Here is a 27769-nt window from a genome sequence, read left to right on the forward strand (position 1 = left end):
ATGGAAATCAATGTAATCGATTAATGGTGCCATACCATAACGCTAAAGCCATAAACATATCATAGCCGACAAATTGGTTTTTGGTTTTTCGCATATCCATAACCTAAAAATATTTGAGTTGGAGAATTTATTAACTTTTTGTATTTTTATTTATTTTTTTGGACACGTTTTGACTGAGAGACTTGTTTTTTGTGGAATATGTTTGTACTTTTTTGCTTTTTACTCATTTTTATGAAAATGTTATGGATTAGGACTGCATCCGGATTTTTTAACTATCCGGATAAACGGGATATTCGAATAACCCGATATCTAAGCAAAAAATCCGGCTATCCGGATTCGTAAATGGAAAATCCGGATATCCATATATTGAATATCTGCATATAAGAATAGAACGAAGCAAACATCGAAAAATTAAAATATGTTTGTAGATTATTAAATTAACGTCAAAAATTAAAATGCTGCAATTTTACAAACATCAACAATTTTTTTTTTGTGTTATTAATGTTTAATAAATATATGTATATGGTACATAAATTTGGTGCTTTCACAGGAGATCCAAAAGTACGGTTATTAACCGGATCTTCATAAATCCGGATATCCGGATAGTTTCACAAACGAATATTAACCAGATGTCCATGCCGTCCTGATTTTATCCGTGTCAACGGATATCCGTATGGATATCCGGATATTCGAATATGCGGATAGTCCAAGCTCTATTATGGATATGGGTTTGGTTACGACTATGGCGTTAGGGTTAACCTGCAGACATTGGTGCGTTATCGGTAACCGTATCGGTAACCTTATAACAGCTGATTCGACCAACCTTATGGGAATCAATGTAATCGATTATTGGTGCCAAATCGTAACGCTAAGGTCGTAACCGTATCGTAGCCAACCAATTGGTTTTTGGTTTTTCGCCATATCCATACCCTAAAAATATTTGAGTTGGTGAATTTAATAACCTTTTGTAGATTTTATTCATTGTTTGGATACGTTATGACTAAGAGACTTATTTTTTGTGGAATATGTTTGTAAATTTTTAGGTTAAGGCACCATTGATCGATCACAATGTATCGTATAGGGTTACGTTCACAAATCACCTACCCAGATTGCACATTCACGAGTTCGAAATTGCTTCGTTCTGCGCATCTACGTCACAGTTGACTGCTTGAGCGAATGAAAGAGAGAAAAAAATAAGAGCTAATGGAAAATGCCGTTTGAATTGCCCATAAAAAACAGCTGATCTTTTGTTTAAATGCGCAATTCGCAATCTTGTGTGTGTGATTTGTGGGTTACGTTAGGGATACGACTACAGCGATACGACAAACGGCACCAATGACTCTGCTTTTAAGGACGTTTAACTGGCCCTTTAAATTGTTGGTTATGAATAATATTTTTCCTCTTAATGTTAAGATGAAGTGTAAAAAATTATTTAAGAAGTCCTCTTCTTTAAAATTTAAGAATAGTTATTTTATTTGTCGGTTGGCTCAACTCGCCGTTCATAGAACACTTTTTTTTATCAATCAACTGTTTGAAACTAAAAATATTGTTCGCTAAAAGTCCGCAATGACTTTTTATAAACCCAGTCACGAATCGAACTCATTTAACCACATATATCGATGCGTCGATGTATTTTCCTCATAAACATCGCTATTCTCCCACCACTAGTATCTACTATTAACGGTAATCTGCAGGAAGTTTGGTGGTGCAGAAAATGTCGTTTATAACGTTTTTCGTGTTAAGCATACCATCCACCATGCACGTGGACAATATACAAGTCATCAGCTGCCAATCGCCTAACAACAAGCGGTTAACAGATGTTACGAACCACAATCGCATATCCTCAACACAATGGCATTTAGTATATGTGTATATGTGAAAGAACAAAAACAAAATATTGTGCACTCATTAAATTAAATATAATGAATGAGAAGCGGAAAATATGGCGAAAAGTGTGACACTTTATAGCATCTGCAAACTGTGCACTCGAAGCTTTTTTAAAAGAGGGGGAGGAGGGTAAATTGTGGAGGTGTGCGCAGCTGTGTGTGATAAACCACATCATGTGCACTACACAGCGTGGCCTATTGACAGTCTCGCATAAACTTGCGCGCTCAGCTGTCTTTTCGTTTGTCTGTCGATTTGTGTGAAAATAATTAATTTTTAGTTAATTTTTTGTTTGCCGATGGCGATTATGAAATTATTTACAGCATACATGCTTTTTGTTTTTATTTTACAAAAAAGTGAATTGAAAAAATAAAAAAATATCAAGGCCTGTAGATTACGGTGATTTGATTATAAAAGTAAGCATAGACAATTTTCAAAGACTGCTGAAGAAGTTAAATACTTATAAAACCAAAATTTCCTTCCCAAACTCTAAACTTTGAAAGCTTCAAGATTTCAGGGGAAGAAGAGAATTTCGATCCCGTGGCGGTAAGTATTGAATTTTTGTAAAAACAGTTAGCACTATTTATTCGATACGTTCATTAAAAAAGGAACCTATATAGAAATAATCTAACGGTAGTAATATATAGGACATTTCCGGTTTTTAAGTGGATAGGTATTATAGATGAGCCTTCCTGGAAATAGCATACGAATTCGAAGGAAATTCTCCGAGTAGCATTGCAATTAAATACGACTCTAGTTTCAGATTTGACTTTGCGAAGGCTAATTTTAGTAAACTTAATCAAACTTTATCTACAGCGGCTTGGCCCAAATGCGGTGTAGATATCGCCAAAAATGTTTCTGACATTTATACCACCATTTACGGTATTTTGGAAAAACACGTACCCATGGTGGAATCACCAGGTGAAGTAAATAAACAAAGACAGAAGATGTGCGCTATCTGAAACGGTGATGTATTTTCAATGGTGGAAGAGGGTAAAATTTTTACCCGCTTTGAAAAAATAGGAGCAGAGAATTAATACCTTGCTACGAAGAAACTGTTTTTTCAGCATATCAGTGTCACCTAACGCCAGTACAAAAGCGGATATAGACGACCAGTGCGAGTGTGGCATCGAATAAAATGAAAGTAAAATTCAGTAATGCGTCTAAAGTAAACTTACCTCAACTTCAACTAAAGTTGAAGCTTTCATCAAAAAACCGGACATAAAAGGGAGAGGTGTTATCAATTATTTAGTTGAACTATAGTAACTTTGCGCACTTAGATGTGTTTCTGGTTCGGTGAAAAGTTTTACAGTCCAACTTGGAAGTGACCATAATACTTCTAAATGTGTTTCTATCCCTAAAAATTGATTTGTCATTGAGAGTCGGAACTTAAACATATGCCCTCTAATATATTATACAAACTAGATCAGAAGATCCCCCAAAAACTCCTGACAGTTGATTTCATGATGTATTACTAATGTTACCAAGTTATTAATTACTAAAATATGCCACGGGATATTCTAGCCCGCGGAAGTCGGCCTAGGACTAGAACATGTTGATCCGATCGAGCCGGATACATATATATATTATTTCTAATTGTTGTTTTTCTGTACGGGTCCCTTTTTCGCTCTTATTTGGAATCCAAATCTATAAATAAAGTTTTGGTTGTAAAGATGGAGATTCGGGCTATTAGCGAGCTTTGGGTAATTTTGGTGGTAGTCCTTTTGTTTAGCTAAATTTGATTAAAATAATTTATTAAAAATAAACGATTGTGAGCACACAAAGAAATCTATTTGTACTATGGCACTATTGTGAATATTTGCATTGCATTGTCGGCAGTTGCTATTGTACGCTGGATGGCAGCGCAAGCTGTAAGTTTTAATTGATTGACGACAGTTGCTAGTATACGCTAGATGGTAGCGCAAGCTGTAAGTTAATAGAACAGCTGAATTCTGTTGACATTTGATAAGAGACTTTTATATTGGTTGCGCAAGATGCGCACGGGTGAGGCTCGTATTCTAAATTGCAATTCATAATTCTCTCTTATCTTAGTGGGTGGTCTAATTTTTAGGGCAAAACAACAACAGTGAGTTACAATTTTTATTTTTTGTAACTATATTTAAAAATCCATTGTTTTAACGAAGTTTTTACATATATAAGGTAATACGACAGTTTTGGTGTTCTTGATGCAGGAATGACAAAAACATTTCTCGAAAGTCTTCAGTAGCGCTGCACAGGCCAAAATCCTTGTTGGATATGACGTGAATACAAATAGTTTATTTTAACAAAGACCTGTTTCAATTTATATATAATGGAAACATCAACAATATGAACGTAATAGTTAAGAACGGCCTTACTTATGAAAGCCAACACGAAAGTTACTCAAATGATGAATATCTGTAATTAAATCCAGTAAAGGTCCATCGATATTCACCTACTAGCCTACTAGTTTATGTGAAAAAAGTACTAAAACTACCATTTTTTACTCCTGAAAAATGCAAAAAAAAAAAAAATACACTTTTTTGGGGACAACATTGGTGAAAAATTTTCAGATAGCCGAATGACAGAACAAAGAAGAATTTAGAGCGAGACAATTGACAGCTTATTTCACCTGGTTATTCCACCATGCATGTACCCAAGCAAAAACGTGTGTCTACCGAAGCAGTCCAAATATGCTTCACTAAAGAGCTGAAGTCTTTAAAAAACAGAAAATCGCGCTTCTTCAAATTATTCAAAAGGTCGGCCTCTCACTGCGATTACTTGAAGTACTCTATTTTGCGTCATAAATATTTTGAATTAAATAAAAAGTGTTATAATACGTACATCTGTAAGATGAAAAGGAAAATAACTTGCAATCCGAAAGCCTTCTATGATTTCGTGAACTCTAAACGTAGGGTTAAAGGGGTTCCCTCTGCATTGATTGCAGACTCTCAACATGGATTCTGTAAAGGCAAATCTACCATTACCAACCTACTTGAATTCACAACTCATGTTTCTAATGGATTTAGAGAAAATCTTCTTACTTACTTACTTAATTGGCGCTTAACCGTCTAAACGGTTATGGCCGTCCAACAAGGCGCGCCAGTCGCTCCTTCGCTTCGCCAACCGGTGCCAAGGGAGTTTAAATCGTTTTCCACCTGGTCCTTCCAACGGAGTGGGGGCCGCCCTCTACCTCTGCTTCCATAGGCGGGTTCCGATAGAAACACTTTCTTGGCCGGAGCATCATCTTTCATTCGCATAACATGGCCTAGCCAGCGCAGCCGCTGCGTTTTAATTCGCTGTACTATGTTGATGTCTGCGTATAGCTCGTACAGCTCATCATTAAATCTTCTTCGGTACTCGCCATCGCCAACGCGTAGAGGTCCATAAACCTTTCGAAGAACTTTTCTCTCGAACACTCCCAAAGCCGCTTCATCTGATGTTGTCATGGTCCATGCTTCTGCCCCATATAGCAGGACGGGTACGATAAGTGACTTGTAGAGTATGATTTTCGTTCGCCGAGAGAGGACTTTACTTTTCAATTGCCTACCTAGGCCAAAGTAGCATTTATTGGCAAGATTGATTCTTCGCTGGATTTTAGTGCTGATGTTGTTGCTAGTGTTAATGCTGGTTTCCAAATAAACGAAGTCTGTTACTGTTTCGAAACTATGGCTCCGCTGTTGGCAGCCATCGCGGAAATGCGCTGTCTCTTTGCTCGATGACAGCAGGTACTTCGTTTTGTCCTCATTTACCATCAAACCCATCTTTACCGCTTCTTTTTTCAGTTTGGAGTAAGCAGAGCTAACAGCGCGGGTGCCGATGATATCAATGTCATCAGCATATCCCAGTAATTGCACGCTTTTTTAGTATATTGTTCGAGTGCGGTTAAGTTCTGCAGCTAGTATAATTTTCTCCAGCATCAAATTAAAGAAATCGCACTATGGGGGTCACCCTGTCTGAAACCTCGTTTAGTTTCGAAAGGCTCGGAGAGGTCCTTCTCAATTCTGACTGAGCTGATGATGTTGCTCGACGTCATTTTGCACAGCCGTATAAGCTTTGCGGGGAAACCTAATTCAGACATAGCGGCATATAGGCAGCTCCTTTTCGTGCTGTCGAAGGCGGCTTTAAAGTCGACGAAGAGGTGATGTGTGTCGATTCTTTTATCACGGGTTTTTCCCAAGATTTGGCGCATTGTGAAAATCTGGTCGATGGTAGATTTACCAGGTCTGAAGCCGCACTGATAAGGTCCAACCAGCCGGTTCACGGCGGGCTTCAATCTTTCGCACAATACACTTGAAAGGACCTTATATGCGATATTGAGAAGGCTGATTCCACGATAGTTGGTGCATTTTGCAGTATCCCCCTTCTTGTGGACTGGGCAAAGAACACTTAGATACCAACCGTCGGGCATGCACTCTTCCGCCCATATTTTGCTAAGATGCTGCTGCATGCGCCTTACCAACTCCTACGCGCTGAATTGCTGCCTCTATTTAGGAGAACAGAGAAGTGTTCCCTCCATAATCTAAGCACTCTCTGGACATCAGTTACAAGGTTGCCGTTTTCGTTCCTACAGGAGTTTGCCCCGGTGTTAAAACCTTCCGTCTGTTGCCGTATTTTTTGGTAAAATTTTCGGGCATTATTCCTGGTGGCTAGCAGCTCAAGCTCCTCGCACTCACGCCGTTCTGCTTCTGCTTTTTTCTTCCTGAAAAGACGTCTCGCTTCCTTTTTCAACTCACGGTAGCGTTCACACACAACGCGGCATTATTCATCGTACCAGTTGTTTTTTCGTTGCCACCGGTGACCAATTTTCTCCTCGGCGGCAGTACGAAGTGCTTTGGAAATATGCTCCCACTGCTGTATTCCTTCAGGATGAGTTGTGCTCTCAGAGAGCAGGTGTGAGAGTCGAGTTGCGAAATCATTGGCAGTCTGTTGTGATTGAAGCTTTTCGACGTCTAGCTTCCCTTGTGTTTATTGTTCCTTGGTTTTCGCCGCGTTGAGGCGTGCGTATTTTGGCTGCAACGAGATAATGGTCCGAGTCGATGTTAGGTCCTCGGATCGTGCGCACATCTAAAACACTGGAGGCATGCCGTCCGTCTATCACAACGTGATCGATCTGATTGCGAGTATTTTGATCAGGAGACAGCCATGTAGCTTGATGTATCTTTTTATGCATGATCCTCGTGCTGGATATGACCATGTTTCGAGCACCGGCAGAGTCAATCAGCCTCAGTCCGTTAGGAGAAGTTTCATTGTGTAGGCTGAACTTTCCGACTGTAGGGCCAAAAACACCTTCTTTGCCCACCCTAGCGTTAAAGTCACCAAGCACGACTTTTATATCGTGACGGGGGCAGTGCTCGTATGTGCGTTCTAATTGTTCATAAAAAGTGTCTTTCACCTCATCGTCTTTCTCCTCTGTCGGAGCATGGGCGCAGATGAATGATATATTAAAAAATTTTGCTTTTATTCGGATAGCGGCGAGACGTTCGTCCAAAGGTGTGAACGCCATAACTTGGCGACAAGGTCTCTCTCCCACCACGAATCCGACGCCGAAACTGCGCTTATTCGTATGGCCACTCCAATATATGTCACAATTTTTGATCTTCTTTCTTCCTTGCTTCGTCCAACGCATTTATTGGATGGCGGTGATGTCAGATTTTGCTTTGACGAGGACATCAACCAGCCGGGCATCTGCACCAATCCCATTCAGAGAAAATCTTAACAGCGATGTTATTTACACTGATTTCAGTAAAGCATTTGACAAAGTTTCTCACTCCTTGCTTATGCACAAGCTGGATCGACTTGGCTTCCAACCTGATCTCACCCAGTGGATATCTTCGTATCTCTGTGGTAGAACGCAACATGTAATTCATAAAAATACTCTTTCAGATGTCATTAATGTTCCCGCTGACGTCCCGTAAATTATTTTTTTGACTTGGGAGTCACGATGGATGCTAAACCTAGTTTCAACCTTCATATTATTTTTTTAGAGGTGTTCTACCATTCGTGAAGAGATGTTCTAAAGAATTTAATGACCCTTATGTAACCAAAGCCCTTTTTACCACATTAGTTAGAATGATACTAGAATGCGGCTCAATAGTCGGGAATCCGCGATATCAAGTTCATGCAGATAGGCTTGAGTCAATACAGAAGCAATTTTTACTTTTTTCTTTAAGGAATTTTCATTGGGACTCTGGGTATAATTTTCCACCTTATACTAGTCGGTTAAAGCTTATCAATCTTCCAACTCTCGCTAGTCATAGAGAACTGCTAGGCGTATTATTCATGGCCAGCGTTGACAGATTGACGACGCCGTCGTCATTTTGACGATTTTCAACTAGAATGACGCTTGGACGATTTTGTAATGAAAAATGACGATTTAATCCTGCCTTCTGTGTAAGATTTATTTTAAATATTGAAACACCAAGAAATAGATCCAATAATGTTGATTTTAGATGGATACTGCAGTAATAAATAATGAAGTGATCAACTTAGCTCGTGAAAACGGAGTGGTGATGATATCATTGCCTCCGCATTTCACTCATAAAATGTAACCGCTAGACAGAGCATTCATGAGCCCACTCAAGACTTATTACAGTAACGAATTAAAGAGTTTTATGAGAGAAAACGGACGAAAAGTTAAATTCGATTTAGTTGGTCTCTTTTCCAAAAAGTATTATAAGGTTCAGACCGGCCAGGTTGCAGTTAACGGTTTTAGATGTACTGGCATATACCCATTCGATTGAAATATTTTTACTGATGCAGACTATATTGCTGCAAATGATATGTATGACCACGTAACTGCCGAAAACTCTGAAGTTTCCGAGCAAAACAATGGAACTTCGGAGACTGGACGTACTCTTACTTCACCGACGTCTAATACAAATCGAGTGACTTCTCCAGAACCTGTGGCATCAACCAGTAAAGGAATCTTTTCACCATGGCAGATTTCACCATTGCCAAAAGATTAGAAAGCCAGTTGCTACTGGAAGAGGAAGAAAGTCAAAAGCGACAGTATTAACAAAATCACCATATAAGAATCAGTTGGAACAAAGCTTTCGGAAGATCCGGGAATAAGTGAAACCAAAAATTAAAAAAGAAAAGGAACCTTCAAAAAACCAGCAGCGAAAGCTAAAAAAGCTGAATGTAAAGAATAACCGAAGTAAGCGTCGTCTACGCAGAATCGAACCAAGGGCATTTTGTTGAAATGCCTCCAGACGGAGTTGCTCCTTTTGCGAAAAGTTATGGAAGGACGATAGAAATATATCCGAATGCAGTGCTTGTTTACAGTGCAATACGGTTTGGGGCTCATAACGTCTGCATTCCCAAAAAAATCCAATTTTTATTTGCGAGACTTGCACAAATTGAAGTTTTTAAGCAATTTTGATATCTCCAATAATTTATTCTTTTTTAATATGAACGAGCCAAGGAGGCATTTTATTTTATCTTTTGAGAAGTTATTTATCTTTTATTAATAAAATTGGTAAATTTTAAAAGAAGTTATTTAATATTTTCTTTAGTAAAACTGATCTGGTTATTATTAGGGTTAAATGGTATATTATACCAAATTAACCTACGTTTGCATATCACATTACCCGCCAATTTTTGGGGAAGCGGCATTTCGGGCTCACCCGAATTTCGTCTTATAAATTGTAAACTGTTGGTCGTATACAACTTTTGATAAAGTACGCTATAGATGATATTTCACAAAACAAAATGTGATGAAAAAGAGGTGAATTGGACTTATGGTTAGGCCAGAATTACCCAAAAACTAAACGCTATACCACAAATGCCGCAGTTCCTCTATTTTGAAAACATTTCTAAGGTTCGTCCAGAAGTTTTTTGGAAAACTACTCCTACTATCAAAGGACCTGACTCTACATACGCTTTTTCTAATTTATGTGCATTAGTTGCAGATCTAATGTGCTTGCCACACTCTTCAGCGAATATAGAACGATTTTTTTCTAAAATAAATTTAAACAAAACAAAAATCCGAAACCGTCTGGAATCTGATACATTAAAAGGAATATTGCTAGCTCAAGATTATTTAAAATTGAATAACTTTTCCTGTCATAATATTGAACCGCAAATAAATATGCTAAAAAAATGAACGCGAAAATGTATATCTAAGAAACTAAAATGATATAGGAGGATAATCGAGCTCAAAGAGAAAAAACTAATAATTGTTAAAATGACTGAAAACAAGTATCTTGTGTATGTAATACAAAATTTATCTTTTAAGACGTTTTTGTTATTTATAAAATAAATAAATGAATTGAAAACGATTTTATATGTTGTATGTGGCAACAAAAAATAACAATCAGAAGAGCTCTTTTAAAGTTAATATTGTTGAATGAAATCCGGCGATCTCATTTTGGTTGCCGGCGAATACAATCGTACTTCCCCTGGTAATAACCCAACTTCGTCCTTGTTGCCATAGATATGACGATTTTTGACGATTGTTTAGGCGGCGTCTGACGACTTGGAGAAAAAAATATATTGCAACGCTGTTCATGGCTAAACTACTGAATGGACTGATTTCTAGCCCCTTTCTTCTTGAAGTAAACTTCAACGAGCGTCAACATTACAAACCTCTTCTTTTGAGGCAGTGCGGAAATAATTTCGAATTAAATGAACCTTTCCGGTGTTTGTGTTATGATTTTAACTCTCACTCGAATTCATTTGATATAACGGATTCACTTTTTACTATAAGGAAAACTGTCCTGTCCTATCTTAACTCGTAACAAAAAAAAAATCAAATAAACTAAAAATATTCACTTATTTCACAATTTAGTTTGTACTAGCTTTACCCTGCGTACGTTGTAACACCCGGGATCGAATGAATGTTGCGTAATTTTTTCTGCTTTGTTTGTTTACAATTTAGTTTATTGCTCTGTAAATTGAACTGAATTAGGTATCTACGCATATTTGGTAAAATTTTCGTTTAAAACATTTTATTATTGTATCAATAGCAAGGCGTATAGGAAAGAGCTTAAAAATTAACGGCAAATCTTTAGGAATCATTGGGATCCGTGGTATGAGCACATCTTCACCTTTGCTTTACCGCTATGATTGTTGTTTCGATTACATTCGGCATTAATTTCTTAACGCAAAGTCTGGTTCCATTGCACAATTTTGGTGGGTCTAAATTCCGAAGAAGCTTTATTGGTGAGCCAATTTTCAAAGTTAATATATGCGCCGGCATTCCAGGTGGTTCTAAAGAGTTTAGCAATTCAATAGGATAATTCACAATTTGATCTTCATCTGTAACTGTGTCGATCGATTTATATTTCGTTATTTCGCCAGGAATTTGGTTTTGAATGCGATCATTGATTTTGTTAACATGATCTTTTTGGGAGCTAAGGTTGCTCGTTCGCATAGCCAAAAAAAAAAATATAAATTTAAAATTCTTAATTCTGAAATATGAAAAACCTTCGTCTTTATCGAAGGAACCTATAGCCAAAATTTGGTGATGATTGAAGTGTGGGAAATACGTTTCCATAGGAAATACACACACAGAATTTGGTTTTTATATATATAGATTTGTATGGGAGGTGCCACGCCCCCTTTTTCCCAATTCCACATTTTCTTGGTGGTGTTAGGGATTGACCTTATATAACTCCTTACGGAATTTCAATGTTCTGGCATGTATACCTTCATAGTTATGCAGTACCTAAGATTTCATTTGTATGGGAGGTGCCACGCCCCTTTTATATATCCAAATTATTTTTAGCCTAGAACCTTCCCGTTGATTGAAGGAACCTTTAGCCAAAATTTGGTGATCATTGATGTGTGGGAAATACGCTTCCATAGCGAACACACACACACAGAATTTGATTTATATATATATATGGCTAAACCGATTTGGGATTTCAAAATCAACTAACCATCATCTCTCCTTCCTGTATCTTTCCTAAAAATTTCATGGCAATCTGTCGAGCCGTTCTCGAGTTATGGAGTGACAATCAAAATGTACACTTCTTTTTATATACGGGTTATTCCATCCCATTTCGACCAATTTTGAACCCGACCCCTTTAGAATTGGCTGAAAGTTTTTCTTCTTTTTCTAGCTTACGAAAGACGTTTTTCAGAATTTTTTCATCTAACTCAAAAAAAGTTATGAATTAAAAAAAAAACACCGTTTTTGTTTTCAAAATGCTATTACTTTTTCAAAAATTGACCGTTTGGGACCTTTTTTTTTAAAAATTTGTTTTTAAATGTACTTTTCGGAAAAAATACAAAAACATTTTTAAAGTCTTTTTTTTAATTTTTCAGTTTTTCGAGATTTTTCGAATTTCGCCATTTTTTTTCTCATAAAAAACTTCAATCAATTCTGCAATCATCCCCACTAATCCCGGATTGGGCCGATTTTTTTAAATATTTTTTTTATTTAATTGAAATAAAAATTTTTTTTTTATCAATTTTATTTATATAACAAAAAAATGTAAGAAAATGATTTTTAAGTATTCTTTTCTTTATATATTATGGTAATCTACGATTTTATTTTTAGAAAACTTACATGTTTACTGTGTCAGTCATTAATCCTCGCCTGACTATCTGGGAAGATGTCGACCCTATTCCTGGAAGTATCCCTTGACAGTTATGCTTTGCAAACCTAAGAGTGTTGTAGACATTTTCGCTCATAGTCCATAGGACATTTGGACAATCTTCCCAATTCCTTCTGGTATACAATAATTCATATCGAAGACTGTCATAGGACAAACTTATCCATTGTGTGTTTTATCCTTGACAAGCAGGCTTAGATTATTTTCCTAACTAAATAGTGGAAAAATAGTTCTTTAATAATTCACACGCCTTCTTCTTAATCTTCTTCTTAATCTTCATAATAGCATAGTTATCCGTATAACATTGAAGACTCTCGTATGACAGTATTAGTCCATTGCAAATTTCATTTCAAACCCCCTATTAGCACACAAGCAGTCCACTGGGCGTTGAAAAGATTTACGCATAATCTGGAAAACATTTTTGATAGCCTTCCCAGGAAAATACCTCTATAGTTAGTATCAAATACTAGCACAGGGAGAAGTAGTCCACTTCTTATTTTATACACAAGTTGCTAACTTTGTGCAGAATACGTATCCGTAAGTGCGTTCTCTCCAGAGATCCAACTCCGTCAGTGTAAAGACACCATGGGTTGCAGTGACCTTGGATAAAGACAAGTATTAGTGGTCATTTGCATATCGTATTCAGTGAGTTCCGTCCTCAGCCTTTTGACCCAAACACTTCATGAAGGCATACTGAGCCTAATGGGCTCATTTAAGTTATTCCGTGCATTTAGCCACCAGTTCTTCTTAGATGTCAATTGATCTCGCATAATAGCCATATCATGCAATGTTTCGTTCGCTTACGACGGCGTACTGGCGGAAGAGAAAGCGAAAGCGGAGAATTCAGCCTCCACACGCTAACAACCTTAGCTAGTAGTTTTCATTATCGCTCTAAGTCACTTTCCTAATAGCAATGAAGAAACTGGACTCGATTCTCAAACTTTAATAATCTTTTCAGAAGACGGGAGTTTCTAGAATGAATAAGCTCATAAGAGAAGAATATCATAACGGCCTGGTATAGTTGTTATGTTTTTTTTAAGGTAAGGAAGGCGTAGGGGTTGTCAAATACATCGACTGAGAATGTATTATGTACTCAATTGCCCCTATATTAATCTTTGATGAAACCTAGAAGGTTTTTTTTGGTGCACCGAGTCTCACTTGCCCCTACGCTTTGTTGCCATAGCTAATTTAAGTAAGCCCTGAGCTATATCGTAATCCATACGGTCCGAATTTTATATAATATTGTAACGAATTTAGGGAAATTCCTCTTATTCCAAACCTTCTGCTAACGTTCGAATCGCCAAACTATTGCATAAATAACTCCAATATTCAATATTGCAAAACGGGTTTTATTAGACTACTTTGAGAGTACTTTACAATAACACTTATACTTCACAGCCAATAGCGTGCTTAGATAAAAACTGAAAACTGATTAGTCATTCCTCAGCTTGCTCTGCTTTTATACTCTCTGTTGCCTTGTCCGCATATTTCTCCAAAGGTCTAGACGTTTCTCCTTCTAGAATCTCCTGGTTGGTTACCAGCTATATGCGTGTGTATTTGTAGTTTATAGCCTCTCGCATAGCCATATGCGTGTGTATGCGTGAGTAACTACTTCAACTGATGACCACATGTGTGTGTGTACAATATCGCTCGTTGCCTTGTATGTATGTGTATAAATGATGATTGATTTGATGTACACAAGAGTGGCAGCTTGCTTTATTGTTGCTGTGCTTTCATTTACTTAGTATGAGCGTAGTGATGATAATATTCGTCACAATATATAATTTAGCTTGTAATAAATACCCAAGCGGGTTAAACGGATTAGAATATTCCCTCGGTAGGAATACCTTTCGCAAGAGCTGAGGCAGACGGGCTAGTACCACAAGGTGCAGGTGCCCAGCAATGAACTGTAGAAGCGTCACTACACTTCCCAAGTCTTCAAACAGTGTTTTTTGGAGTTTAAGTCAACAACAGCAACAAGAACATGTCGAAAGAAAAATCGAGTTAGGATTCTTTGAACTTTCTATGCACAACATCATTATTAGAAATATTCGTATAGTATTTTCACATAGCATTTCACCGCGAAATGTGGTGAATTGTAAGTAAGAATTAAGAGAATTTCCTCAGCGCGCGAAACTCTAAACTGGGTTCTAGGGCATGAAAAGGTCAGTGAGGTGGAAACTGAGGGTGCAGCCACCGATGCATATATGGTAGATCCTCAATCCGTATGGGAAATATAAAAGAAAAACGGTTGCATATAATCAATGTAGCAGGAAAAGCGTGCTCTTGCCCTATTTCTAAAAATAGAAATCTTGAAGCTCTTGATGGGCATACTAACAAAATAAAAAATATAAATACAAGGCGCGATATGCCTCCGAGGAGAACTAGGCCGAGCTTCTCTACCAATTAGCATTGCGTTACTTTTTAATTTTTCCTACAAATCGGCGTGACGGGACTTATATGTTGTATGCCGGCTCTAAAGGGCATCTGCAAGCAGATGAGAATCTTTTCCATATCAGAAATTCACTCGAAGTGTTTGCGATCCACAGCCGAGGGGCGACCTTCTAATGGAAAATCCTATTTTCTAAAGATTTTGATGTTGCTTTTCCCCCTCCTTAAGCCCAGGACTATCGATGTGGTAGCTGAGCGCGCTGCTACCACTCCACGGAGCCGACGTACTAACAAGGCTTCATTTTCTGGCTTCACATACTATAGTTTAGGCTTCATCAGTGAAATCAGCTATAGGAAATGCATGGCGGCACCATACAAGGTGGCAGCATGGTGACATACATACAAACATAAATAAAAATTCTATGCATTTTTTTCTGTAAAAAGATTGACTAATACCAAAATCGTACCATGCTGGCGGTTTAAGTGTCAAGCCATATTAAAAAAGTACCAGTCAGCTGGTTTTCGGTGGTCACCTGTTCCTGGTGCCTGCATTAGGAAATGAAGGCTTCAGGAATAAATGGTGGATCATTTTCTGTTTTCGTGTTCTGCGCTTCCAAGTTCAACGTTCCGGCTTTAAGAGTCGCAAAGTTATCACATCGCGATGAAGAAATTAAAATGGGTCCTATAATTCCTATGGTATTAGCCGGAGTGTTGATACTTAATTTTTTTCGTTTGGCCCTCAAGCATCTTGGAGAAATAGCACTATGGACGCATTCGGTCTATGAGGTTGATCGTGCAGTTCAACCTAACCTAACAAGAATATATATATTAAACATTGTTTCATATTTCTTTTGTGCAATATAAACTCTTTACCAATTTGACATATAATTAATTGAACCACTTAAGCGCTTTTACATTTATTAATTAATTACACAGTAGTCGTACGTTCTGAAGTTCATCATATCTAACCTACATATGTATATATTTGGAGCATTCCACGGTTGGTACGGAACAAATCGAAGGCATTTTTTCAATTAACTAACTAAAAAAAATTCCGCAAAATTGCAAAGGGGTACTAACGCCTTCTGATTTACATCTTGCAAAACTTTTATATTTTCTTCTACAAAATGTAGGTCATGCCACGCTCATTTTTCAAAATTTAACTAAATTTCTATTATGAATTTTGTTTAAAAACAATCCTTATACCAAATTTTGTTAGGATTGGTAGATTTTTGGTTGATTTATGGAATTAATAGTATTATGGGGAGATAACCTAAAAAATTAGCGGGTACACGCCCCTTTTCCAAAATGTTTGAATTACCGTACTTTGCTACACCAAACCACTACTGAAGTATAATTTAGTTATATACCGTAAGGATATTAAACTTTTTGTTACCATTACACTTTAAAATCATTTTTTTTTAAGTGGACGTGGTCGCCAAACCATTTTGTTAATTTTCACAAAGTATATACATGCATATATAATATTCAGAAAAACCACCATTCCAAATTTCAACATTATTATATCATGAATAGCTTTTGATTAAGGGCTTGCAAAACATTTAAATAATCTTCTTTCAAACATAGTCGGTGCCACGCCCGTTTTCCATAATTTTAATAAATTTCTATTTTGAGTCAAAAGATCAACACAAGTATCAAGCTTCATCTTTTTATCGGTCTTTGGTAATGAATTATCGCGTTTCGATATCGTGGTGGTTATCGTTCCATTTCGCCCATTTTCAATACTAATCTATTCCGAATCTAGATAAAGTGCAAATTAAACTTCCTTAACCCAACGCCATAGTCGTAACTATACCCATATCCATAACCATCTCCAATGTCATCGATTAATGGTGCCTTAACCTAAAAATCTTCAAAATTTCATAAAAATGAAGAAAACGCAAAAAATTACAAACACATTTCACAAAAAATATGTCTCTTAGTCCTAATGTATCCAAAACAATGAATAAAATCTACAAAAATTTATAAAATTCACAAACCCAAATATTTTTAGGTTATGAATATGGCGAGAAACCAAAAACCAATTGTTTGGCTATGATATGGTTATGGCGTTAGCGTTATGGTATGGCACCATTAATCGATTACATTGATTTCCATGAGGTAGGTTCGATCAGCTGTTTTATCTGGTTATGGCTTTATGGTTATAAGTCACCATTAATTCGCCCTTAAGCCAGTGTACCAAATTTCATAAAGATATCTAAATTTTTGCGCATTCAATTACGGCTTACCATGGAATGCTTGAATTACGAAGACGTGTTCACGTTGTTAAAAAATTTATATGTAATATGTATACAATTCTTTGTTCTCATAATTGGCGCTTAAACGCCTGGGTGATTTGTTCAACATAGAACAGCGATCATCCCTAGTTAGCGCCAAATAACGACAGTGAGAACAAGATCTTTCCCACTCCAGCTCTCTAACGCAGGGGAGGACTTATCTCTATGGTGCTGTCGATGGGCTTTTATAAAAGCACTTGGGCTGGAATATCTTCATACATTGGCATGACGTGGGCAGTCGCTGACTTTTATCCGCTGATATAAGTCTATATCTATGCACAGGTCTTAATTAAATCGGCTTGTATACCCACAGGAACACAAACCCTTCCAAATATCTCTTTCGAATATTCCAGGGGTCATCTTGTCTTCGTCGGAGCTTTTGCAAAGTAATCATTTTCGTTGCGCAGGATATTATAGAGACCAGCGAGCCCGGAAGCATAAGTTGTGCGATGAGGAAAGAAAGTATTCAACCTACGGAGCCAATTTTTGACCGCATACTTGATATTTTCTTTGCAGAAGCTCCGACGAAGACAAGATGAGTCTTCTAGAGTCTATACATAAACTTTCTTATATATGTATGTACGGATGTATATGACTTCAAATATATATATGTATAGGTACTTTTGCACAATTTCTTATTGCTAAGGTATGTACATACATATATGCCCAATTAACGAAAATGAAATTTTCGATGGACTTGTGTAGTAAACTGCTAAACTCATCTGTTCTATTTTGATTCATATTTCTAATATTTTTCTCATGTTAAAAATACATTTATACCTACTAACAGACATACATACCCTGCCAAAAATCGTACAATTAATTCTTAAAGAGAGTGGACCGCTTTATAACTGACTGGATTACAATTGATTACGAGCCCCTTATGGGTACAGTTGGAAAGAACTTAGTCTGTCATATAGCTAATTTTAAGGAATAATAATCATATATATTATTTCTAATTGCTGTTTTTATGTACGGGTCTCTTTTTCGCTCTTATTTGGACTCCAAATCTATAAATAAAGTTTTGGTTGTAAAGATGGAGATACGGGCTATTATTGAGATTTGGGCAATTTTGGTCGCAGTGCTTTTGTTTAGCTATATTTTATTAAAATAATTTGTTAAAAAGAAACGATTGTGAGCACACAAAGAAATCTATCTGTACTGTGGCACTATTGCGAATATTTGCACTGCATTACCGGCAGTTGCTACCATACGCCGGATGGCAGCGCAAGCCGTCAGCCGTCAGTTTTAATTGATTGATAGAACAGCTGATTTATGTTGATATTTGGTAAGCGACTTTTATATTGGTTGCCTCAGATGCACACGGGCCCGGCTCGTAAAACAAAATTCTAATGAAATGTGTTCAAATAAAGGAGAAAATAAAATTAAAAGGAAGTAAAAAACAAAAAATTTAACAAGTAAGGACGGGACTGTCTTCGGCTGTGCCGAAGGCCTCATACCTTTCATGAATGGGGCTGTACAATAATCTTATCCCGTTCGTAATCTCCAAATAATCGGATGTATAAAATAAGAAATATGTAGTGAAGAGATGTACATACCTAAACGATTTTTAAGATAAATATAAAATAAAAAATGGCAAAAAACCCCCTTATCTGAACGATCGGTTGTATGGAATATATATTATATATAGCTCCGATCGAAATGATTTTTGCAGGAAATCTTCTATGATATATTAGAATATACATATATCACCAAGTTTTACGTTTTTATATTGGAAACTAAGGGAGAAATGGCCAAAAATCTTTCTATTTGAACGATCGGTTGTATGGGATATATATTATATACAGCTCCGATCGAAATGATTTTTTCATGAAACGATATATTAGAATAAATATCACCAAGTTTAACGTTTTTATATTGGAAACTAAGGGAGAAATTGCCAAAAAACTTTCTCTCTGAACGATCGGTTGTATGGGATATATACTATATATGGCTCCGATCAAAGTGATTTTTTCAGAAAATTTTCTATGATATATTAAAATATATATCACCGAGTTTCACGTTTATACTTTCTAAATTAAGGGAGAAATGGCCAAAAACCTTCCTATCTGAACGATGGGATATATATTATATATAGCTCCGATCGAAATGAATTTTTCAGAAAATCGTCTATGATATATTAGAATGTATATCACTGAGTTTCACGTTTGTACTTTCTAAATTGCGACAGGAATGACCAAAATCGTCTTATCTGAACGATCGGTTGTATGGGAGATATATGTTATACTGGTCCGATCCTACCGGATCCGACAAATATCTAATATAATACAAAAATACATCCCTGTCCAAATTTCATTGAGATATCTCAAAATTTGAGGGACTAGTTTGCGTTCAAACAGACAGACGGACGGACAGACGGATATGGCTATATCAATTCAGTTCGTCGCCCTGATCAACTCGGTATACTTAATGGTGAGTCTATCTTCTATATTTCTCAACGTTACAAACATCGGACCAAAGCTAATATACTATTTCATGTTCATGAAAGGTATAAGAACATGAAGAGCTCCATGCCAAGACCAAAATATGGGTACTTTTTACTAAAAAGGTTATTTCTTGTTTTTCTTAATAATTAGTACCTTTTGTTGCATTACTCGTGGAGGAAAGAGGAGGATATGTCCGTTCAGACATGAACAGATACAATTATTCTCTCCATAAGACACGCTCACTCAAAAGGCATCATCAGATCAAGCTGTACTGGCTATAGTCGCATGCTTCTTTGTGGACTCATCCCAGATTCATTCTAATCTAGTCACAATTTCTTCAGGGTACATACATAAATATATATGTATATACATACTTATAAATGCAAATAGGTAATAATAACAAATAAGGAAGGCTAAGTTCGGGTGTAACCGAACATTACATACTCAGCTGAGAGCTTTGTGGACAAAACTAGGGGAAAGCACCATGTTGGAAAATGAACCTAGGGTAAACCTGGAATGTTTTTATATGACATGCGTATCAAATGGAAGGTATTAAAGAGTATTTCAGAAGGGAGTGGGGCCATAGTTCTATAGGTGGACGCCTTTTCGAGATATCGCCATAAATGTGGACCAGGGATGACTCTAGAATGTGTTTGTACGATATGGGTATCAAATTAAAGGTATTGTTACGAATATTAGCAAAACTAAGGAGTGCTGCCATCTCTAAGCCGATGATAAGCAGTGACGTGAATTCACATCAATAATTCAATCATTATGTATCTACATAAACGAAACAATAATTGCGTCTACGCATATGTAACATGTACGTATACGAGCAGCGGAGAGTCAAAGCACAAACACATGCATATATCTGAGATACTCCTTAAAGTATGCAATGAGAAAAGCTATAAAATTGTGCAATTGTAGTTACAGCTGAGAAGTTTGAGAGCTGATGGACTAGTAGATTCTGGAAGCGCCTAGAAGATGCGAACGTTGAAATCAAAGAGTATAAAAGGCAACAAGTGTAGAGGCGCTGGAATTCAGTTTGATTTGAGCTATCAAGCAGTTATTGATTAAGCATGCAATCTGGCGGGCAATAGTAGAGTTTCATTTGAGCTATCAATCAGTTTGGTTATTAGGCAAGCTATTCGTTGCACAGTTTGAGTGTTATTGTGAAGTACTTTAATAAAGGCTATTTTGCATTATTACATATTGGAGTTATTTATTCAACAGTTTAGTGATTCGAACTTAGCAGAGGGTTGCAAATAAAAAGATTTGCAAGTAAATTCGTTACAGTATTAATGGGGGTTTTAAAAGGGAGTGGCCCTAAGTTGTATATGTGAATGCGTTTTCGAGATATCGACCAAAATGTGGACCAGGGTGACCCAGAACATCATCTGTTGGGTACCGCTAATATATATATAGATGTAATACCACGAACAGTATTCCTGCCATGATTCTAAGGGCCCTGCAGAACTTTTTCATTTTCTTCTACTTAATTTTGTAGGTGTCACACCCATTTTACAAAGTTTTTTCCAAAGTTATATTTTGCGTCAAAAAACCAATCCACCATATTTCATTCTTTTTTTCGTATTTGGTATAGAATTATGGCATTTTTTTCATTTTTGAAAATTTTCGATATCGAAAAAGTGGGCGTGGTCATAGTCGGATTTCGTCCATTTTTAATACCAAGATAAAGTGAGTTCAGGTAAGTACGTTAACTAAGTTTAGTAAAGATGTATCGATTTTGCTCAAGTCATCGTGTTAACGGCCAAGAGAAAGGACAGACGGTCGACAGTGTATAAAAACTGGACGTGGCTTTAACCGATAACCCAGAACATCATCTGTCGGGTACCGCTAATATATTTATAGATGTAATACCACGAACAGTATTCCTGCCATGATTCTAATGGCTTTCCAGTTTGCCCTGCACAACTCTTTTATTTTCTTCTACTTAATTTGGTAGGTGTCACACCCATTTTACAAAGTTTTTTCCAAAGTTATATTTTGCGTCAAAAAACCAATCCACCATATTTCATTCTTTTTTTCGTATTTGGTATAGAATTATGGCTTTTTTTTAATTTTTGAAAATTTCGATATCGAAAAAGTGGGCGTGGTCATAGTCGAATTTTGTCCATTTTTAATACCAAGATAAAGTGAGTTCAGGTAAGTACGTTAACTAAGTTTAGTAAAGATGTATCGATTTTGCTCAAGTCATCGTGTTAATGGCCAAGAGAAAGGACAGACGGTCGACTGTGTATAAAAACTGGACGTGGTTTTAACCGATTTCGCCCATTTTCACGGAAAACAGTTACCGGCATAGAAGCTATGCCCTACACAAGGATTGGAAAATTTTTGTTCGACTTATGGCATTAAAAGTATTCTAGACAAATTAAATGAAAAAGGGAGGAACCACGCCCATTTTGAAATTTTCTTTAATTTTTGTATTTTGTTGCACCATATCATTACTGGACTTGAATGTTGGCATAATTTACTTATATACTGTAAAGATATTAAATTTTTTGTTAAAATCTGACTTCTTCTTTTAAAAAGTGGGCGTGTTCGTTATCCGATTTTTTGCTAGTTTTTATTCAGCACACATATAGTAATAGGAGTAACGTTCCTGCCAAATTTCATCATGATATCTTCAACGACTGCGAAATTACAGCTTGCAAAACTTTTAAATTACCTTCTTTTAAAAGTGGGCAGTGCCACGCCCATTGTCCAAAATTTAACTAATTTTCATCGCTTTATCCGTCTTTGGTAATGAATTATCGCGCTTTTTCGGTTTTTCGAAATTTTCGATACCGAAAAAGTGGGCGTGGTTATAGTCCGCTTTCGTTCATTCTAAATAGCAATCTGAGATGAGTGCCCAGGAACCTACATACCAAATTTCATTAAGATACCTCAAAATTTACTCAAGTTATCGTGTATACGGATGGATGGACGGACGGACGGACATGGCTAAATGAATTTCTTTTTTCGACCAGATTATTTTGATATATAGAAGTCTATATCTATCTCGATTAGTTTATGACGTTACGGATTACCGTTATGCGAAAAAAATTAATATACTCTGTGAGCTCTGCTCAGCTGAGTATAAAAACACTGTACTGTGGATTTACATACAACTATGTACAAACATACATATTAACCCATACATTTTGGGTCGTTTACAAATTTATTAAACACATCGTAATGAGCAAAGCGCATGTAATAAATAAATTTTCTTTACTCATTTGTGGTCATCAATTTGGCGATGATGCAGAGCAATATGTTTTATCCGACACCTTACATACAATTAATAGGTGGTGATGGGGTGTTCATACTATACAAGGATAATATACACTAACTTTTTGTTATATAATAAGAAAAAGTCGAGAGTTAAAAGTTAATAGCGATTTAGTATAACGTTAGCTCAAGTTGAACTGCCCTCATATAGACTGAATATGTCTTTAGCGTTACCCGAAGACTTAACCTCGCGAGGGTGGGACACAAACATAGAACGTGTTGAAGAATTTATTCCACCTACTTCCTATATCTGCTATCACTGACGAAACATAATGTATAAGAAGTACCTATGTGACGCCAAAAGCCTTACTTACTTACCTAATTGGCACTTGACCCTTTAAACGGTTATGACCGTCCAACAAAGCGCACCACTCTGGTTAGCTAGAGCCAATTGATCACAGCAAAGAAACTTAAATCGTTTTCCACCTAGTCCTTCCAGTGTAGTGGGGACCGCCCACTTCCTTTGCTTCTATAGGCGGGTTCTGATAAAAATACTTACTTAGTTGGAACATCATCTGTGTTTTAATTCGCTGGACTCATACAGCTCATTATTAAATCTTCTTCGGTACTAGCCGTCGCTAAACCCGTAGAGGTCCTAATTCTTTCGATCTGGGAAACTCCCAGAACCGCCTGATCTGATTTTGTCATGGTCCATGCTTCTGCACCATACCGCAGGTCGGGTACAATAAACAACTTGCAGAGCATGACCATCGTATGCCGAGAGAGGACTTTACTTTACTTTTAATTTGCCTACAAAGTAGCATTAATTAGCAAGAGTGGTTCTTTTCTGCATTTCTAAGCTGGTGTTGTTGTTTGTGTTAATGCTGGTTTCCAAATAAACGAAGTCTGTTACTATTTCGAAACTATGGCTCCGCTGTTGGCAGCCAACGCGGAAATGCGCTGTCTCTTTGCTTGATGACAGCAGGTCCTTCGTTTTGTCCTCATTCACCACCAAGCCCATCCTTCCGCTGCTTTTCCTAGTTTGGAGTAAGCAGAACTTACGGCGCGCCTGTTCAGGCCAATTTTATCAATGTCGTCAGCATAAGCCAGTAACTTCAATAGAGGTTAAAGGGGTTGATAAGCGCAATTCATAGCTTCCGCAAACCAAATGGCAACCTCACCTCATGGAGGCGAGTCCTGTTACAAATATGAATGTATCATACACATATTTAGCAGGCGAAGCTCTGGCGACCCCAAGTTCCTTATGGACTCAGTGTGGGCGGGATGGCCTGGAAGGCTCAACGTAGTCATATTAAATCGTTCCCGAGATGGGCAGGATATTGTCTAAATGATGCTTGTTATCTCAACGTACAGGAACTATATCCGGCAAAGGACCATCAACATAGATAACACTCCCCAAAGACTTCGGCTAGTGTCTTTATCGTTTTGCGGGGAAACCAATTTCAGACATGGCAAATAGGCGACTCCTTTTCGCGCTGCGACGGCGGCTTTAAAATCGACGAAGGGGGAATGTGTGTAATTTCTTTTTTCGCTGGCTTTTTTTTCGCATAGTGAAAATCTGGTCGATTGTAAATTTACCAAGTCTGAACCTCCACGGATACGGTCTAATCAGGTGATTCACGGTGGGCTTTAATATTTCGCACAATACGCTTGACAGGACCTTATATGCGATACTAAGAAGGCTGATCCCGCTAGCTGGCACAGTTTGAAGGATCCCCCTTCTTCTGGACAGGGCAAAGATAACTTAGATTCCATTCATCAGGCATACACTCATCGCAGCATATTTTGCAAAGAAGCTGATGCCTGCGCTTTACCAACTTCTCGTTACTGGGTTTGGAAACATATTCCAAATATTCAAATATGATTACATACGCTCACGTCCATACTTCTTTTGTAGCGCAGTTAAACTAGGGACTCTACTTGTCAGCTTAAAGCTATTCATATCTCAGAATCCAGTATGAGGATAACTCCAGCATGCCGAAAGTTACTCTTTAGCTTGCTGGTCCATCATAGTTAAAAATCAGCTCAATGGAGCTCTCCACATTCCTCTACTGATTAACAGGGGTGACCATAGGAATACTTTCTGGGCCAGAGCGTTGTCCTACATTCACATAATATAACCTAGTCAACGAAGAGATCGAATTTTTATTCGTTGCACTATGTCCATGCCCGTATTAAGCTCTTACAGCTTATCGTTGAAGTTCCTTCGACACACCCCCTTGGGATCATGCACAGCACCATAATTCTTTCAAAGATCTTTGCACTCGTACACTCCAATGGCCATACCATTTTTCACTACACCTCAATGATTCCGAGATGTACATTGGGAATGGTACTTATGATGAGAGGACTTTTCTTTTCAATCACTTACTCAGTTCAAAGAAGATAGATTGTAAAAATGCTTCTAAAATCGAGAGGTTTAACATCTCCAGTATTAGGCAAAACCAAGTCGTCTTGCTTGAAGCTTTGTTTAGTTACAGAGCTGAAGGTTTTGCTAAATGTCATTAGACAGAGCCGTGTAAACTTTGACGGAAACTCTAATTTAGATAAAGAAGCATACAGACAACAAAAGCTTTTAAGTCGATAAAAAGATGTTGGATACCGATTATTGTCTGCCGTACGTGAGCTTATTTTGTTGACGCCGTGGTGAAGTGGTAGCGTGTTCCGTCGACAACACCGAAGGTTCTGGGTTCAAGTCCCAGGCAAAGCAACATCTAAAATTTAGAACAAATTGGTTTCAATTAAAAACAAGTTTTACTAAGCGGTCCCCCGTTAGGCAGTGGTTTTGCAAATACTTCGAATGTATTTCTACCATGGTAAGCTTCTTAGTGAAAATTCACCTGCATTGCAGCTGACGTTCAGAGTCGGCATAAAACATATAGATCCCATCCCGCAAATTTGTTGAAAAAAAAAAAAATAAATCTTTCAAGGTTCGATTCGAGCTCAAGGCCAGAACAATAATTTTGTTTAATGATAATTATTATTTTTTAATTTTTTTTATTTGAAAAATTGTATTTTGTTTTTGGAATAGTAAATTTTTCAGATAACCGGCCATAGCTGCGCAGATAGATCCATTTCGAAAGGTTCTAAGCCTTCATCATCAGTACGCTTTAATAAATCTTGTCGGGGGTAAATTACGCTAAGTCTTTCTTCTTTTCTTTTTATTTAAGTTCTTAACCAGCTCTTTGCCTCCCTGTTTGATCAACACAGCCGGTAGTCGGTTTCTGGCAGGGGCTTTATTATTTTTAGTTGGAATATTGCTATTAATTGGCGGCCACCGTGGTGTGATGGTAGCGTGCTCCGCCTATCACACCGTATGCCCTGGGTTCAACTCCCGGGCAAAGCAACATCAAAATTTTAGAAATAAGGTTTTTCAATTAGAAGAAAATTTTTCTAAGCGGGGTCGCCCCTCGGCAGTGTTTGGCAAGCGCTCCGGGTGTATTTCTGCCATGAAAAGCTCTCAGTGAAAACTCATCTGCCTTGCAGATGCCGTTCGGAGTCGGCATAAAACATGTAGGTCCCGTCCGGTCAATTTGTAGGGAAAATCAAGAGGAGCACGACGCAAATTGGAAGAGAAGCTCGGCCTTAGATCTCTTCGGAGGTTATCGCGCCTTAAATTTATTTATTTTTTTTTTATTGCTATTAATACGTCGTCGGCCGTCGCAACGTATATTGTGTAATGAGAGATCGATTTGGTAATCTGGCATTTACCAGAAGTATTTCTTTAGCACCCTCGAGCTCGTCATCAAACAATAAGCATAAGTGTTTCTATAGCACGCTCTGTATGTCAGCCACCAGGTCTTGAAACCTGCACTAGAGTTTCTGATAGATCGTTGTGTTTTCATTACAATCAGTCAGCATCTGAAGCTCATGAAGTTCAGCCTTAAGTTTGGCTGTGGATCAAAAAACTGCAAGTTCGCCAAATGAATCCGACTATTTGGATAAATGGATTATTCTTTAAAACAAATTTTTTCTCGATTTTTGGAGACATTCAAACAATGATCCCTCAAATGATTTGATATGTATCATCAATTAGTGTTAAGCATTTTTCCGGCTTTAACCGAGAAGAGAAATTAAAAAAAAATAGCTTTAAATAATGGAAATTTGGAATAGCCTGACATCAGGAGGCACAAGGCGACTTTAATTATAACTTCTAATTCTTGTAATGTTGAAACTGCTCCCAATTGCCTCCTTTTCATAGTGTGACGAATATTAGCATCACTAAGCTGCTACTAAATAAATGCACAACAACAATAAAGCAGCCACTCTTATGTAGAAGGCGACGAAGAGATATCTCACACACAAATATGTAGTTATCAGCCGAAGTAGTTACTTACACATGCATACGCATATGACTATGGGAGAGGCGTGGACTACAGATATACATGCATATAGCTGGTAACTAACCACGTATGAGCTACAACTGTTCACAAAATTTCTAGACCTTAGGACAAATGGGTGAACGAGGAAACCGAGAGTATAAAAGCAGCGCAAGCTGAGTAATAACGAATCAGTTTTGATTTAAGCACCCTATTGGTTGTGAAGTAAAATTGTGAAGTACTCTCCCAAAGTAATCTAAATAAAGCCCGGCTTGCAATACTGAATATTGGAGTGATTTATTCAACAGTTTAGCGTTGAATTCGCTACAATAGTTTATTCTTTGAACACTACATACTTTTTGTATTTGCTTGTACCAAAGCTACGCTTGTTGTTGGCGGTTCCTTTTATGAACTGGTTTTGATTTGTTCTACATATTTAAAGAGACACGAAGTATTAACCAATGAATGCTCATCTTTTTAAAGCAATTTTTTAGTTTTAATTTATTTAATAATTTGGGATAAAATGAAGCAGCATGGCATAAGGACGGAAAAGGCGACAGTTGTTTCGATAATACTTTGGTAATCCCTTTAAGGCCTTTTTTTGCTGCTAAAATAATTGTTTGTAAATTATATCACCA

At 37.3% G+C, this 27769-nt stretch overlaps 1 protein-coding gene across 1 annotated transcript in view; it reads left to right on the top strand.

The window, feature by feature from the left end:
- The first annotated feature begins 2086 nt into the window (after positions 1-2086).
- The window catches only part of Eip63F-1 (Ecdysone-induced protein 63F 1), a 368174-nt gene continuing 342491 nt past the window's right edge, over positions 2087-27769 (top strand). Inside the window, exon 1 of the mRNA XM_067788282.1 lies at positions 2087-2430. The gene's annotated coding sequence lies outside the window, so the exon portion shown is untranslated. The remainder of the gene's footprint in view (positions 2431-27769) is intronic.

This window comes from Eurosta solidaginis, chromosome 5, assembly GCF_040869045.1.
Source record: "Eurosta solidaginis isolate ZX-2024a chromosome 5, ASM4086904v1, whole genome shotgun sequence".
Lineage (NCBI taxonomy): Eukaryota > Metazoa > Arthropoda > Insecta > Diptera > Tephritidae > Eurosta > Eurosta solidaginis.